The following is a 17,874-nucleotide window of genomic DNA, read 5'->3' on the forward strand; positions in this document are numbered from 1 at the left end:
GTCTCTGTGTACCACTAAATTTTACATTTGAGAGTTTGCTTAATTGAGCTTGCAAGTTTGAGACTGATTTTATATGTGTAATTGTATTTGTTATTTATCCAATGAATTACCGAACTAACCAAAAACACATAACATGAAAAACAGTAACTTTCAAGCCGAAACCCGCCATAGTGCGACAAAAGGGTCTTTATAAACAATATGTTGTGTGTAGCGACATTGATTATTTGATAATTAATAAAAAAATATAAAATAATTAGGGTCCGTGTATGGAACACACTGCTTTTTAACAGTTAATTCATAAATCACAATCAACACATATATATTTCATTCACTTTTAGGTATATAACAACACAAAATCCAACATAACTTATAAGATAGAAGTCAACATCTATTTTAATCACGTAATATATCAGAACTTGGACTGAATCTGTTGAACGACCTTGATGTCAACTTGGAAGGCCTTCGCAAGAATATCGCCAGGTATATCAGGGTTAGATCCAAAGACGGCATTTGCAATGGTAATGGTGCCTGGATTTTGACTGCTTAAACCAGCAATCGCAAGAGCATAGCTGTTTCCTATGTTTTGCTGGAAGTGAATCAGACCTTCCGGGAACACGAAGACATCACCCTTCTGAAGCCGTTTTGTGATGAGACGGTTTTCTGGGTTGGATGTGACGAAACCGACTAGAAGACTGCCTTCGATGACGGTCAATATTTCAGTGGCTCGAGGATGTGTGTGTGGAGCGTTAAGGCCGCCCCATGGAGCAAAGTCAATACGGGCCATGGAGATACGAAGAGTGTTGATTCTGGCAGCTGTGCTACATTCACGGCGGTCACGTTAGATCCAACGTCGTTCATTGTGTTTCCCATCAGCTGGAGCCCTCTGAACAGAAAATCATCTGCCTGCACACGCTTCGGATCTTTGCAAACCACGCCATTCACGAGTACTGTGAAAACAGAAATAGGAAACTTAATACATACAGACACCAATAAATGCTGCGTGTAGGCAGTTCAATCATGAATGCTCGAGCGTTTAGGGGAAAACATTACGGGACGGGACGTACCTTTGCTATCTGGATCAGCCACACAGAAGTCTTGGAGAGGACTGGGGTCGGAAGCTAAGGCAAGCGAACAGGCAACCAACAAGAGACCGGATACAAGCAGCAAACGTGACGTCATTTTTGAGAAGTGAAAACCTGTTGTTCAGTGGAGTTTGGTAGCTCAAGTAATCTATATATGCAATAAAGTACCTAACTTGTTCCTGTATTTATAGTTAACTTAGTTCGGAGCATAAAGCTAGGACATGTTGATCTGCCACTAATAAAAAATAGGTAAAAACATGTTGAAAGAGTATAACCATGATAAGGCAATCAATTAAATTAAATTAAATAGATAACCTTTTATTTTCAACGTAGGCCCGTTCAATTCAAAATTAGATAAAAGGTAGGCTCTAGAAGGTTATACGATCGATTTACCAGCTTTTGGTTTGCTGGTGCAGTGTATATATTGTTTTAATTGGTCCAATCATATACATTAGTTTATTCTCATTTATCTAATCTGGATTACCTTGTCTCTAACAATACAATGGTTGCTGTAATACGTCATTGAAAGGATCCCAAAGTTGAAGAAGTCCTAAGTTTAATATTGTCATACAGAGACAGTGACGGAGCCAGGATTTTTTTCTATGGGTTTGGGAATTTTCAGTGTACGAATTTTATCTAGCAAAAACTTTTCGGGCCTGGATGGGTATGGTCGGTCATTAGGCCAAATAACGAAAACACAATATCACTATCATAAGAAAAATACATCGTCAACATCATATAAAATACAAAGTCATATTAAATAAAAAAGTTATTACATGTTATAATTGTTACTTGCACGTTTTCATGTTTAGAAACGATTTATAACATCTTCCATTGCGATTTTCAAAAAGAACTCATTTTTAGTATAACAAATGCAAACGTCATTCATATAACCGCTACCAATCCGGTTAGCTTAAATATTTTTCTTATGGGTAAAAAATAAGGGGCGACAAGAGGAACTCGATTGGTCGAGTTAGTGTAATTTTACATTTTAAAAAATTTGAAGTTTGATGTTGTATGTTCCTCCGTTTCAAGTTTCTTGTTAGGTATATGAGTTTTTAATAATACTTTATCCGTTAAAAATAAATAAATAAATATGGATAAATGATGACGACCAATTAACAAAATACGGTGCCAGATAATACGGTGCCACGTATATTATTATAAAAAAACAATATTTTTTGGACATATATTTTGTGAGTACAAAGAAAGTGATAGGAATCCTTCTCCTTATACCATCTTCTTCTCTATGGGTACTCTAAAATTTATTTGTGAATTCTTAAAATATCACAAAAATGACGACAGGCTAGCTGAAGAAAACGACATCGTTGTCTCTTTTTAAAATTTAAGTTTTTTTGTTTTTTCACCGGCGAACAGTGAAATGTTTCTAGAGATTTTGTGATACTACGTTCATTCTCCAAAATATAATAGGTTCCCTCGTTAAATCGTACCTATACGTAATATATAAAACCGAAAATTGACTGGGTTATATGTGGCTCCGCCAATGCACAGAGAAAACATTATGCATAACAGTTCAAACCATGTTCTCGGTAAAATGTAAAAAGGTTCAAAGCAAACTGAACCGGCAAACTCAATTATACGACGTGGTTGCATCATCTTTTCGTGTATTACAAATTTTTGTTTCTTATATGCCAAATGAATCCAACAAACTCATACTGTTTTAACATTTTAACTGTAAATATTTATTAGTAGAGTAGAACTCGTATGTTTAACATTCTACGACACCTTAAAGAATTCATCTTGATTAGCCGTCACCTGTCAATACTTGTGTAAGGGTCACATATGTTGTATAAGCCCATCCGATTTTTTAACGTTTTATATTCGTAGGTTACTAAAATGTACAAACACATAGATGAATGCGCACTCACGTATACATGTATTATTTATCGGTTAGTAGTAACAATATTTTAATTTTACCTTTATGTTAATTTTTCCTAACATTCTCAAATATCATATATCGGTGTTGTTTTCACGATTGGATAGGGTGAGACATGTTAATGTGTTGGTTTACTTGATATGATGTATATTACTCCATTTCTGGCGACAAAGATGAAGGGTGATGTTACCGGGTTAACGATGGAGTTTTATAAAAATATATGGGTTTGAATCAACAATTGTAAGGCCCCGTTACCGGTAGCCCTACTTTCGTGTTGGATTTACTCATAAACGCAGTTCTAATATCAGAGTTAATTAAAAACATTCGCGGAATATAAAAACTTTAATAAAACATTTCATAACAATTCAAAACTTGTCTTAAACCACCAACTTGTCTTTCCAAAACTAAGTAATTAAAACATAACACGCCCTGAGCCTTCCGATGCCAGTCTCTTATTCAACGCCACGTGTCCCCTCAAGCGAGCTGCCTCATCCTACTCACCTCCGTGCATACTAAAAGTCAGCTACGCTGAGTGAGTTCTAGTTAATCATACATTATACAATACACACAAACTTATATTCTTTCATTCATACTTTCATACTTTCATACTTTCTTTTGTACTAACTTGCTTTCATATCTTACGTTATAAAGAGCATTACGCCCTACATTCCTCGAGTATTATTAGGGCTCGGTACCCTCCTTCCTCGAGTATTATTAGGGCTCGGTACCCTCCTTCCTCGAGTATTATTAGGGCTCGGTACCCTCTTTCCTCGAATATTAGTAGGGTTCGGTTCCCTAGTTCTCGAATATTAGTAGGGTTCGATTCCCTCTGCGTTACCATACAACCATACATCGTACCTCGAGTATTATTAGGACTCGGTACCCTTTTCGTATCCATACAACCATACAACCATACCTTTCCTTCTTTTATTAACTTTATCACGTTCATACACATAAGCATACGTATCATACCTTCCTTATACATAGCATTACAACCTGACAATACGTGTAATATCCGAAGATCGTTCACGTACCATCAAGCAATCATTCATACATTTCACATCATTCACATAAGTCATACACTTATCACTTAGGATAAGTGTATTAACAAACATGTAGAGTATGCACACAGCCCCGAAAACATAACACATAAATAGGGCTAGAACTCACCTGAACACGGTTACGTTCACCGTTAATTGTTATTCCCTTCTTGAGCTGTGCACGGCTAACTGTATAACAATACACGTATCAATCATCTATCGCTATCTATATTGTGTTTCTAGTTCAATTAACGGCTAACTGTATAACCCACAACGAACGGGGTCCGGGGGCAGCGCCCCTGGCAGCGGGGTTCTAGTGGCGGCAGCCCCTAGCAGGGTCCAATGGGCAGAGCCCCTGGCTAGGGTCGAGCGATTTTTCCTAACTGTCTTAACACATTTTTCACTAGGATTTTAATTTATTTCCCAGCGAACTTAACTTTTGGTGAACTTAATATTAAGCGAATTTATCATTCAGCGAAGTTAACTTGGCGAACTTATCATTAGGCGAACTTGGCATCAGCGAACTTGACCAGTGGCGAATTTAACTTGGCGAAGTTAAACCTTAGGCGAACTTACATTGCAGGCGAAGTTGCCTGCTGGCGAACTTGGCTTGCAGTGAACTTGGCCTGCAGCGAACTTAGCTTGCAGGCGAAGTTGGCTTGCAGGCGAAGTTGCTCAGCAGCAGGTCCTGTTCGTTCTAAAACCCCTTACTCATATCCGTTTCGTCGTGAAACCTTGGAGATGATAGTAACCAAATCCGTAAACGTTCTCATGTTCATTTTCGGATAAAACTTGACCCAAAAGCACTTAAAGTTTGGACCTTTAAATGTTCAAGACTATATCTTTCCATTTAATCGATTCGCACAGGTTTAAGGGCTCATTAGTTTCGTTTTAGCATCAATTTTGCAACTTTACATTTCGTTTACCCCCGATCTATTCTCGTTCTAAGTTTCAAGGCTAAACGTTTATAAAAACGTAAACTTTAGGATCAAAACATACCTTTTATACGTTCGGTTGGTCGTGTTTTGCTTGGTTATCTTGTATCTAGCTCGTATATGAGAGATCTATTGCTATTCGATGTTCGTTGGTCGTTTCACCCAGTTCCTCTCTCGGCCGTAAATAGTAATAAGGAAGTGTGTGTGTGTGTGTTTTTGAGTGTGTAGAGATTAGGATGGATATAAATGAGGGTTTAGGGTTTTAGGTTGGTTTAAGAGGGTATTTATACCTCTTGAAGCCCATGGACCTAAAGCCCATTACCACTTAATCCACCTTAATTAATCTAAGTCCATGATCCGTTCTTTACTCGATATTAATTAATTAATAACGCGAAATCACTAAACGTAACTTTCTTTATTTAAAATTATAATATTTAGGATGTTACAACAATGTGCTTTCGGTGGTTCGTCAGAATATTGAGATTTGGTTGGTTTCTACTAAAATTTATACTTATTTCCAACTCCTCTTTGTAATTATGTCCCTCTACCCACTCTTTAGTTTCATTAATAGCATATCCATTGATATACTGATAATTATATATATTTCTCTTGTATATTTAATGTTTTATTTTATTAGTTTTTGTTCATTTTTAGTTAAGATTTGTATACTACTAACATATTTGTGGTAAGTTCCGGAAGTTGAACGTGGTTAAAAAGGGCAAAAAATGAGTCAAAATAAGCTTAAACGAGAAGTCATAACGAATCAAGATTGAACCGAAAGAACCAGCCGGTCAGACTGGCTAATGGGCAGCCTTGAGAAAGCCACCCTGCACGGCATTACTTGGCCGCGTAGCACCTTGAGCATTAGATTCCATTGATATAATGCTAAATGTTTATGTTTCCCGTGTATATTTTATTTAATATTTTAATTGTTTTTGTTTGTTTTTAGTCAAGATTTGTATACCACTAATGTTTTTATGTTTTGTAGGTTCCGGGAGTTGATCGTGATAAAAAAGGATGAAAAACGAGCTATAAAGAGCCAAAACGGAAATCCGGAACGCGTCAGGAAGGAGCCAGAACAGAGAACCGGTCAGACCGGGCCGGTCTGACCGGCCCTCTTGGTGGAGCACGCCGCGCCGCGCGACTGGGGAGGCCAAAGCCCGTCGCGCGGCGTCTAGGCAAAGCTGATGGATTTTTAAATTCGTTTTTGTTATATTTTGGGCCTTGTTTTGGGTATTTAAACATCTTTAACTTAAACCTAAACATAACCTGAAGCCCCTAGCCAATTGGGAGATCTTGGAGCTATCTTTCGAGTTTCGTGGTGATTTTGAAGGCAAGAAGACAGCTGGTGAAGAGTTACATGTTCACGTTTGAAGTTTACGGGTTTTATCATCTTCGATTCCCCGTTCTTTATATTTTCACCATGTTTTCAGTATTACTTGTTTTGTTTAGTTTAGACTTCATGATGCTAGGCTAAATTCCATAAACTACCTAGGTCGTGATGAACCTTAGTTCGGTTTGATTTTGTTTGGATTTTGTTTCGTTATGGATTTTATGTTCTAAGTAAACTGTTGAGTTTTGATTTAATTGATGTGTTTGATTGCTTGGTTTTGTTTACTTGAATTTATTGTTTCACATTGCCCTTGTTGATTGTTTCATAGGATAGGTTTTTGTTAGGTCATTTACTGTGTGTTCTTGACTAGTTTGTGATTAATATCGATTAAAATCATAGAAACAATAAAATCAATTAAACAGATAAAAGTGAGCTGCTAGTCTAAAAAGTTGTAAGGTGATAGGCTATTGATAGATCTTTGCTTGTCGGGATTGCTTGATTTAGTTCTTCGTAAGGAATCCGTCTAGGTTTGATTGTCAGCTTAGTCTATTAAGTTAATTGAGTCTGTTTTCCTATCTTTGAATTCCACGCTGTAAGGTAGGTTTTCGTCATAAAAGATACTTAGACATATGCTATTAAATAACCGTAAGGAAGTTTAATTAATAAACTGGTGAGTCTTAAAACTTGTTAGAAATCCATAAGCGTCTTCTTGAAGTTCAAGGGTCATGTTCGGGTTTTCTGTCAAGGGTCTATTTCATGATCCCAGTTCCATATCTTGAGTTTTCCATTTATCTAAAAACCGTAACTTTGGGGATTCTGGCCTGTATAGTTATCTTCATCATCTGAGTTAATTTAAGTTTTTAATTGTTTAATTAGTTACAGTAGTTAGGTTAAGTTTTTATATTAATTAAGTAGTAATGATTATGTTTTATTATTATAATAATATTTAGGGTTAGGGTTTTATATTTTATTAATTAGTTTATTATTAGTAGTTAAAGTAATCATTAGTTAGTTATTTTTTAGAGTTTTAATTATTAGTATTAAATTCCCCCTCAAATATTATTAATAAATAGTCGTGTCAGTAAGTCGAGTCTAATTTAGTTAGTTAGGCCATTTAAAGAGTCTCATGGGTTCAATATCCGGCCTTACTTAGCTGTACTAGAATCGACCGGTTCACTTACCAGTTAGTAGTTTAGTCGAGTCTAAGAGTCTAGAATTTATTACTTAGTGTCTAGATTAGCGTAATTTAGTAAATAATAATTAAACTACTTTTAGCACATCATCCATAAATTTCCATATTTTGTCAGATTTATAGCCCAGTTACACTATATAAACACCCTTAACCTTAACATGAAAATACCCTGCAAATTACCAGAGCCGGATTTGAAGTTTCTTGGAGCTTATGACTACTATTTGGCGGTTCTGAAGTCAAGGAATCATCCGGTGATGTCCTGCTTGATCGAGATCGAAGACTACGGGTTTTATCGCCTTTAATCTTTCGTTTCTTCTATTTTTCACCATGTTTTCTTTTATTATTATTTTATTTGATTTTCCGATGCTAGGCTAAATGTTATAGACTGCCTAGGCTAACGATGAACTTCTATTAATGTTTTAATTTGATTTGGATTATGCTTTTCGTTATGGTTTTATGAATGAGTAAACGGTTTTATTTTATTTAATGGATGCGTATGTGTGCTTGGTTTTGATTGATTTGTTTTATAGTTTTACATTATTCTTAATGATTGTTTCGTATAACAGGATTTTGTTAGGTCATATACTGTGTGTTTTTACTAGTTTATGATTGAATTCGAATAAGATCATAGGAATAATAATATTAATTAAACAACTAAAGTGTGCTGCTAAACTAAAGAGTTGTAAGGTGATAGGTTATTTGTTAGACATATGTTGATTAAGATTGCTAGATTTAGTTCTTCGTAAGGAGTCCGTCTAGGTTTTAGGTTTGATTGGTTAACCTTTTATTTTCGCGCTATAAGGTAGGATCAGTATAAAGGCATTCGTTCATAATTGATTAGATAACCGTAAGGGAGTCTAATATATAAAATTGGTGTTTCTTAAAACTTATTAGAAATCCATAGGTGTCTTCTTGAGAAGGGTCAAGGGTCGTGTTTGGGTTTTATTTTTAAGTGTCTATTTTATGATCTCAGTTCTATAACAAGTATTTTCCAATTAATTGATAGCTACAACTTATGGGATTCAAGCCTAGGTGGTTTTCCATCATCATATGAGTCCGTAGGAATTGAATTGTCTCTCGTTTTATTTACCTTTATTTTCTAAATTAGATTAATTTATTAGTTTAATAATAGTAATTCAAACCCACTCTTTAAATAAATATAAAAATAAATAGTCGTGTCAGCTTTTCGAGTCTAATTAGTTAATTTACGTAATTTAAATAGTCTTGTGGGTTCGATATCCGAACTTACTTAGCTTTACTCATTTGATGGAAACCTTCCGAGGATTCCTGTGAGCGAATGAGCCAAGGACTGAGCGGAGCAACAAATGAAGAACAAATCTTTCTAATCTAGTCGCTGATACCGAAAAGGTCTGAGCTCAAGGTAAGCTGCATGGATTCTTATATAGTGGTGAGTCGAGGAAAGAAGCTTGTCGAAGTGGTTCAGGTGTGAAAGCTAGTGTTAATGAGCCGTTGAAGGTTGTTGGAACCATAGTGAGTACTGAGCTTGCTGTTACTACTGCCACTACAACCGGGCAAATCATTTCAACAAGCTCCCCACATGTTGCAAAAACTTCTGCTGAACAAGTAGGTGCTCCTACTACCACTGCTATAGTTCATGTAGTTCAAAAACCAGTAGCTCAAGGATATGATGGAGGAGATGGTAATGGTGACGACGATGATGAACCCGATAATGATAATGGCGACAACGAGGAAGACAATGAGAATGAGAATGATGAGAACGAGGATGATGATGACGATGACCACGAGTATGATAGTTTCGATGAACCTCGTAGTGGTGACGGAGGTGATGATGATGCCAGTGGCGATGATGAAGCCACTGGTGGTAATAAGGCGGTGGAAAAAGAGTTGCCAAGTGAGGCCCAGGAAACTCGTGAGACTGATGCTGCAATCGAGGCTGAAATAGCCTTTGCTTTTAATGTTTATTCTTTTGCAGATACCGGCGTGCCGGTTCAAGAAGCCGTGGAAGGTAATAAAAGAGATAGCGATGACAGAATCAACTACTCCCCTAATTCATACACTCCGGAAAGGGTGAGTGAAGAGCCTGCAGTTCAAGAGCCAGTTGTCGCTTGTCGCTCCCTCTACCAAGCCTGCTCGAAGGAAGACAAGAAAATGCATCAAATATTACAATGAGAGCGGAATGGCGAGCATGAGATGGAGATCAAAGCCATACCATGATGACCCCTCAATCCTCTACGCAAAGTGGCATAAAAGACAACAAAAGTTGGGTTGTTTGATGAGCGAATGGCGACCTGACATATCTGACTTATGGAGATATGCACGCCTTGTCTATTTTCAACAAGAATTATTTTAGTAAGACGGTGGGTCCTGGCGAGGAGGAAAGCACGGTGGAACGATGGTTCAAGCGGTTTCTGAGTCATGAGTGGAAAGATGACTACCCAAATTTTACTCTGAATCTGGGTAGGTCATACAAGTCTAAGGAAGTCAATACCGTTAGTGTAAAGCTAACTAAGGGATGGAGATACATGATTCTAGACGATCATGGAGAGCCTATCTTTCATGGCATGCCTTTAATGATGGCTTTTTTTATGACTTTATCTCATGGGAATTTTACAACGCGCACGGAGAGGTTATTATTCATTGTGAAAGATCGCATGACCTCCATTTTTTTATGAACACGAACCGGCGGGATTCGGCAAGGCTGGCTTACTAAAGCTCCATGAGTCACCCTTGTGCACGATTGAAGATGTGCGTCGAGATTGCACAAATGCTATCGTTGCAAAGTTCAACTAGTCCGTACGACTTCCTGTTGAGAAGCAACCATTTCATAAAAACGACGATTTGTTCGGGTACGAGTCCGAGTCCAACTAAAGATGCTAATGGAATAATTACTAAAGACTGCTTGTCAGGCTCATTTTGTGTTTAGTCTTTTGTATTTAATTATACATAGTTTTACTCTCTCTTCTCCTTTCTTTATTCCAACCTCACGGTAATTGTAAGGCCCATTTTGTTTGTAGCCGCCTCACCACTCCCATCTATGAACGAGAACCCGCTCTTTCTCTTTGACACAGAAAAGAGTCTATCTAATCAAGGTATACCAGGGTCTTTCGTATTTGTATCATTTTTGTATTTGTTGGCTTGGTAGACTTTTCTTTTGTATGTTTGGGCCTAAGGCCATTTGTAATTGAGCCCATTGGGCCGATCATAATGAAAGAATGGTGTATGAGCTTACACACTATATATAGAGTGTGTAACTCATACACACATAACGTTTGTAGAAACCTTATCTGAAACAACTCACAAACTCTCTCTTCTCTCCCTCATTCTCGGCAATAAACAAACACCAAATAAGATCCAAGATCTCGGTCCTCACTAGTGATTTCCGCTAGCTAGTGTAGAGGTTGATCCAAGATAACTAGTAATAGTGTTGTTAGATCCCTCCAAGGGACCTACAATTTGTATCAGAGCTTTCGGGCTCAACTAGTTGTAGATTTTGGGTCACAACTTTGGATTTTGGTCTTGTTTGTGTTAAAGACAAATTTTCAAGAAAGTTCTTATGGGTTACGGGTTGTTCAAGCCACAAAAGTGTTCAAAAGTTCATAAAAAGTGTGTTCAAGCTTCGGTTTAGAGTTTGTGTGTTAATATGTGAAGATTCAAGGTAGAAAGCTTCAAAGATTCGAAAATTTGGTGTTGAAAAGTTGTTAAAAATGGGTGCTTTTTTAGATCTAGGAAGGGTCAAAGGTTATTGAAGTGACATACATAGGAAAGGCAATCTTGAAAAATGTGGCAGGAAAGACACACTGTACCTTCCACAAGTACAGTTTTGATCGAATCGAACGTGCATTCGAATCGAATCCTCCATTCGATTCGAATCCAAGCTGTAATCTAATCGAATACAAGAACAATCGAATCGAACAAAGCCAACCTAATCGAATCGAATCCCAAAACTATTCTAATCGAATCGAATCCCAAAACTATTCTAATCGAATCTTAGTTGTAATCGAATCAAATTCAGATTACTCTCTAATCGAATCACAACCCAATCGAATCTAATTTCCGTTCGATTAGATTATAATCTAATTTGACTAAACTCATCCATTCGATTAGATTGTTTAGTCATTCGATCACTTTATACTTGGTAATTTTCTCCGAAGTTACATATCTATTCTATTACCTTGCATTCGATTACATTTCATTCTATTACTTCGTATTTGATTACTTCCCATTCGAATAGTCCATACTTGTGTTTTTCAGCAGAATCAGATTGTGTTTAGGGTTTGTTGATAATGAAGTTGTGGAAGAAGTTAAAAATGATGCTGTAAGAGACTACATAATCTTTGAGAACGAGGCTGGAACTACCAACAAACCTTCAAAGTTGATGAATTGGCATAATGACTTTGAAGAATTCAAGTGGCGGTTTAAGAACTACATCAGGATTCTTGATTACAATCTTCTTTTACCCATTGAGGAAGGTCCATATGCTCCTATGACTACCAATATCGATGGTCAAGTTCCTAAGCTTGCTACTACCTATGATGACAATGATGGGAAGCGTTTTAGTGATGATAAAAAGCCTTTGGTTTTCTTAGTGTCTGCCTCACACGAGAAATAGCACTAACCTTGAAGGATCACACCACGGTTAAAATGTCTTTGGGATACCTTGATAAACAAGTTTGAAGGAAACATTTAGATGCGAAACAGCAAGAGGGGAATGTTGAATGGAGAATTCAACATGTTCAATTATGTACAAGCAGAATCAATTGCAAATCTTATTCAAAGATTTGAAACCTTGATTACTAATATCCAAAGTGCTGGTATTGAAAATGATCAAATTGAAATCAATGACAAGTTGCTAAACTCCCTTCCTTATGCCTGGAACAGTAGTGTAATCACAATCAAGAGAACCACTAACCTTCAAATCACCACCTGAGCTCCATCATCAAGTCATTTGAGATGGATAAAAATTAAGGATGGGTAATCATATCAGTTCTCTTAATCAAGCTGGGTATCCACTGGATCATGTATAAACACTGCATTTCTAAGTCAAGCACACCCCGCTGTTCAAACTTCTAACTCTGCCTTCAACACTACCGCCACACCTCAAGCACCTTCAAGCTCAAGTTACTTTCAAGATGCAGTTGACAAGGCCATTGCACAAGCCCAAAGAGCTCATGGGATCAAGAAACCTGCAAGCAATCAAGCTCACTCTGCTAACCAAACGTCAAAGACACACAATTACATAACAAGAAGTGGGTTTTGAATCCACTCGGCCCAAGAGATTTTAAGTGTTTTATTTTTAGGTACAATCAAAAAACTAAAATTGTAGGATAGAACCACTAAGCTCGTACTTGGTAGATGTAACCATGCACGAACCGAAATCCAAGCCGAAGTAGAGACTTCACATAAAGAAAATAGATGATGGGCAGTTTCTAAATCTCTAGACCAAAATGGGAACATTGAATGAGACATCCAACTCTTTATTTGATAGATTAAGCCTAGTGGGCAGCCTATATTAGAAGTAGTTGTGAGGCCAATAATTTGTGACTTGAGATATCAATTTAGCGAAAATCGTAATATATTTACGATAAAGCTAATAATTAAAATGAGCGGGAAATCCAGATATGAGCCGAGAATTTCGGTTCACGCTTTTAGCTTCAACGGGGAAAAGGCTTCTTGATTATCTCTATTTAGCTATAAATAGGGCACGTATTGTCTTTGTATGTGTGTGTTTTTCATGGTGTAAACAACAACCCAAGAGGAGCTCACTATTAAGAAGATTGAATATTTTTGTATTTTAATACAGAGGTACAAGGACATACATATATAGTCACGATTACATAATTACAGCCATGATTTCAGCATGTGTACAAGGGAGGTAAATCAACATTTGACTAACATAATTCTCTAGAATATTCTTTGATATTTTGAATTTGAAACTAATTAATGTAATGGAGTATTATTGGATGCCATTGTGTTAATACGCCCCCGCAAGATGGAGGATCCATCGGAAACTCCAATCTTGGATCGCAGTTTCAAGAAAGGAGCTCGCGATAATGGTTTTGTAAGCGCATCAGCTAGTTGATCCGTTGAATTGATGTGATGAACCCGTAGTGTTCCGGCTGCAAATTTTTCTCGAACGAAGTTGTAGTCCAAGGCTACATGTTTCATACGGGAATGATAAACAGGATAGGCACACAAGTATGTTGTGCCTGTGTTGTCACAATAGAGTCGAGGAGGCGTGGACGTGGAAATACCAAGTTCTTTGAGTAGATTTTCAACCCAAGCTAACTCGGCAGCCGCATTCGCAAGGGCTTTGTACTCTGCTTCAGTGGATGACCGGGAGACAGATTTTTGTCGAGCAGACTTCCAAAAGATGATATTTGTACCGAGATAAAGAATGTAACCGGTGGTAGACCTACCAGCCGTGAAGATTCCCCAATCGGAATCAGAGAAGGCAGTGAGCTCTAGGGGAGATTTCTTGTTCAAAAAGAACCCATGATAAACGGTACCTTTGAGATACCGAAGTAAGCGTTTGAGGGCTTGCCAATGCGTCTGTGACGGTTTATGGATGAATTGCGAGAGTCGGTTAACAGCAAAGGAAATGTCCGGTCTTGTGAAAGCAAGATACTGAAGAGAGCCCACAAGCTTACGATAAGGTGTGGGGTCAACCGTTGGTGTTCCATCATCAAGGGTTAGAACTTGGGAGGAGCAAAGAGGCGTGAGAACCGGGTTTTGCACCATCCATGTGATGAATTGTCAACATGTCATGTATATGCCTGTGTTGGGATAGAAATAATCCATTAGTGGTTGGTATTAGTTCTACTCCAAGAAAATGGCTAGGATAGTTGTCAAAGTTGTCAATGAACGGTTTGTTGTTACCAGTTAAAATAATGTCATCTACATAGACCATGAAGTAACATACGACCCCATCTCGATTGTGTATAAATAACGAGGCATCTGCAAGAGATTTGGTGAAATCATATTCAACCAGGAAGGATGTTAAAGCCATATACCAGGCCCGTGGTGCCTGTTTAAGGCCATAAAGAGATCGTCGTAGTTTACACACGTGATTAGGAAGTTGTGGAAGAACATAACCAGTAGGTTGCACCATGTACACCTCCTCTTGTAAGTTACCGTGTAAAAATGCATTATTAACGTCAAGTTGACGTAGTGACCATCCCCGAGACAAACCAATAGAAAGCACCATACGTATAGTGATGGGTTTGGTAACTAGACTGAATGTGTCAAAGTAGTCTTTACTGTATTCTTGAAGAAAGCCTTTGGCAACAAGTCGTGCTTTGTATTTGTCAATTGTTCCATCGGGATGGCGTTTGATGCGAAAACCCCACTTGCACCCAATGGGTTGTCGTGAGTTCGGTGCGAAAAGTTCCCATGTGTGATTATGAAGCAAGGCGTTATACTCGTCATCCATAGCCTTGCGCCAAAGTGGGTCTCTAGATGCTTGGAGATAGGTATTTGGTTCAAGAGAATGAGGTATAGGGTGAACCGTGCTTGTGTTGACAAAATGGGAGTTGTAGTATTTAGAGTTTGGTTTTCGATTTCTAGGAGGTAAGGTGGAAGGTTGATCAGTAATGGGTTAGGTTGAAGGTGGCGAGGGAGTAGTAGAAACGGTTGAGCTAGAAGATGAGGGAGAGGGGTCAGTGTTGAGCGAGGTTGATACAGAGTGTGTGTTTTGGGTTGAATAAGTGGGGTCAGGTGAGATGGGAGGTATATTAGGGGTGGTGGAAGTAACCATGGAGGTAGATAATTCGGAGGGTATTGAAGTTGCATGGGAGATTGAGGGTGACATGGAGGGTATTGAAGCTGGTGAGGTAGATGCATGATTAGAGGAAGATTGAGTGGGAAGGATGGCATGCAAAGGTGGCGGGGGGAGGATTAGAATTAGTTAAAAAATCATCCACTGTTGGAAGTGAAGATGTACAGGACGAGTTTTGTTTAGACGGAAATTGGTCCTCAACGAAGGAAACGTGTCTTGAATGGTAAAGTTTATGAGTTTGAGGATCAAAACATTTATAGGCAGACTTGGAGGTAGAGTAGCCTAGGAAAATGCATGGTTGGGAATGGGGTTGAAGTTTAGATGTGACATATGGTTTGAGCCAAGGGTAACATAAACACCCAAAGGTTTTTAATTTTTGGTAATTTGGTGAAGCACGGTATAGCATTTGGTAGGGTGTTTTGGAATTGAGAATAGGTGTGGGAAGACAGTTTATAAGATAGACCGTTGTTTGGAACGCATGCGACCAAAATGTAAGCGGTAAGCCGGCGTAGTGTAGTAGGGCAAGGCCCGTTTCGACAATGTGTCGACGGCGGCGCTCGGCAATCCCATTTTGTTCGGGGGTGTGAGGTGGGGTGGTGTAGTGTGATATTACCATTGTTGAAAAACGTGAACAAGTCCAATGTATTCACCACCGTTGTCGGTGAAGACGGATATAATGGGTGTTTGGAAAAACTTTTCCACAAGTAGTTTGAACTGTGGAAATATTTTTGACACGTCAGATTTGTATTTAATAGGATAAAGCCATACGTACTTAGAATAGTAATCTACAAACACAACGTAATATTTGAAGCCGTCAATAGATTGTTGAACTGGTCCCCAAACATCCGAATAAAGAAGTTGTAACGGTTTCTTTGCAACAAACGAGTTTTTTCCAAATGGCGACTTATGACATTTATTGATAGCACACGATTCACAATGCAAAGTAGACAAGGAATTAAAACGAAGACCGAGGTCTTTACAAAGAAATTGAAAAGTACGAAAACACGGATGTCCAAGTCGGTGATGCCATTGGATTGGTGAGGCGGATGTAGTAGCATTAATTTGGGGAGGTGAGGTCAAGCGGTTGAGGTAGTAGACATCATTTATGTTCTCCTCCCGCAGGATGGGCGCCCCCGTTTTGAGATCCTTCACAAAAAAATGAAAAGGAAAAAATTCAACCGAAACTTGATTAGTCCGACATAGTTTAGCAACCGAAATTAAGTTGTTACGCATATTGGGAACACATAGAATATCAGGTAAGTTTAACGGTTTTGATTTAGTGTAAAATTTCGTGGAACCAATGTGAGATATAGAAAGACCCGTACCATTACCCAAGACGATTTCATCAGGACCCATACTCAGAAACAGACGAGAGGGTGGCAGGGCAAGAAGTGAGATGATAAGATGCTCCACTGTCCATCATCCACCGTTGAAGGGTTGAAGCAACGCTAGTGGCGTTAGCAACCGGAGTGGAGGAGTTGTGTAGAAAGATATATGATTGTCCTGCAGGAACTTAACGAGTTTCCGACAATCACGCGTGTCATGACCAGAAATATTGCAAAAATTGCAGAACATATTGTTGCGATTGCTCGATGAAGACGACATGTTTCGGTTGGAGCGATAAGACCTTTGGGCTGAGGCAGTTGATTGGTTCCGGTTTGAGCGATTTTTGCGGGTCAGATCTGAATGAAGATTGACCCTGTTGTCGTTGGGTCGCATTGGCAGTGGCAAGAATAGTACTTCCAGACTCGACTTCTTTGAGAGATCTTTCGAAGTCGAGAAGTTTGTCAAAGAGTTCAGGATAGGAAATTGGTTGTTCTCGTACCTTAAGAGCAGCGGTGATAGGGCTGTATTCTTCACCAAGTTGGCTGAGAATGTGGATCATTAGATCCTCATCATGAATCGGGTTTTCAACTAGAGCCAATTCATCCGAAATGGACCGCATCTCATTCAAGAATTCAGAGATGGGCCGAATCCCTTTAGGATTTTTTGCGAGTTTGGACTTTAACGAGATGATTCGGGAGCGTGACTTGCTTGCGAAACTGGACGTTAGACGCTCCCAAGCCTGTGCGGCAGTGGAAGCCGATGCAATATTCGGCTGGATTTCATCAGAACAGGAGCCAAGGATGGCGTTGAATATAAGCTGATCTTGGCGAAACCAGGTTGTGTAGGCAGGATTGGGTTTACAGTGTTGTTGTCACTGATTGTTTTTTCCGGAGCCGGAATAGCACCGGTAAGGAAGTCGTCTAGCCCTAAACCGATTAGAGTAGAGTGTACATGGCGTCTCCAACTAGAGAAGTTTTGAAAGGTTAACTTGACAGTAAAGTGGGTGGAAGCGGTAACGGTGATTATGGTTGTGGAGGAAGCCATGGAAGGAATTAAGAGTTTGAAGAAAGAAAATGGTGGATCAGTGTTTACTCTTTAGAGTTTGCAGGCTCTTGATACCATATTAAGGAGATTGAATATTTTTGTATTTTAATACAGAGGTACAAGGACATACAAATATAGTCACGATTACATAATTACAGCCATGATTTCAGCATGTATACATAATTCTCTAGAATATTCTTTGATATTTTGAATTTGAAACTAATTAATGTAATGGAGTATTATTGGATGCCATGGTATTAATACTCACC

The 17,874-nt window shown here is 38.5% G+C and overlaps 1 pseudogene across 1 annotated transcript; it reads right to left on the reverse strand.

The window, feature by feature from the left end:
* Positions 1-380: 380 nt before the first annotated feature.
* LOC143560361 (putative germin-like protein 2-1) lies at positions 381-2,086 on the reverse strand (annotated as a pseudogene). Its single transcript, XR_013140106.1, has 2 exons — positions 1,065-2,086; positions 381-947 (listed from the first exon to the last, which is right to left on the reverse strand). The product of XR_013140106.1 is annotated as a putative germin-like protein 2-1 (transcript).
* Between the last annotated feature and the right edge of the window lie 15,788 nt (positions 2,087-17,874).

This window comes from Bidens hawaiensis, unplaced genomic scaffold (genome assembly GCF_021521415.1).
Source record: "Bidens hawaiensis isolate Kalapana, Puna unplaced genomic scaffold, B.hawaiensis_p1.1 tig00020327_1, whole genome shotgun sequence".
Taxonomy (NCBI): domain Eukaryota; kingdom Viridiplantae; phylum Streptophyta; class Magnoliopsida; order Asterales; family Asteraceae; genus Bidens; species Bidens hawaiensis.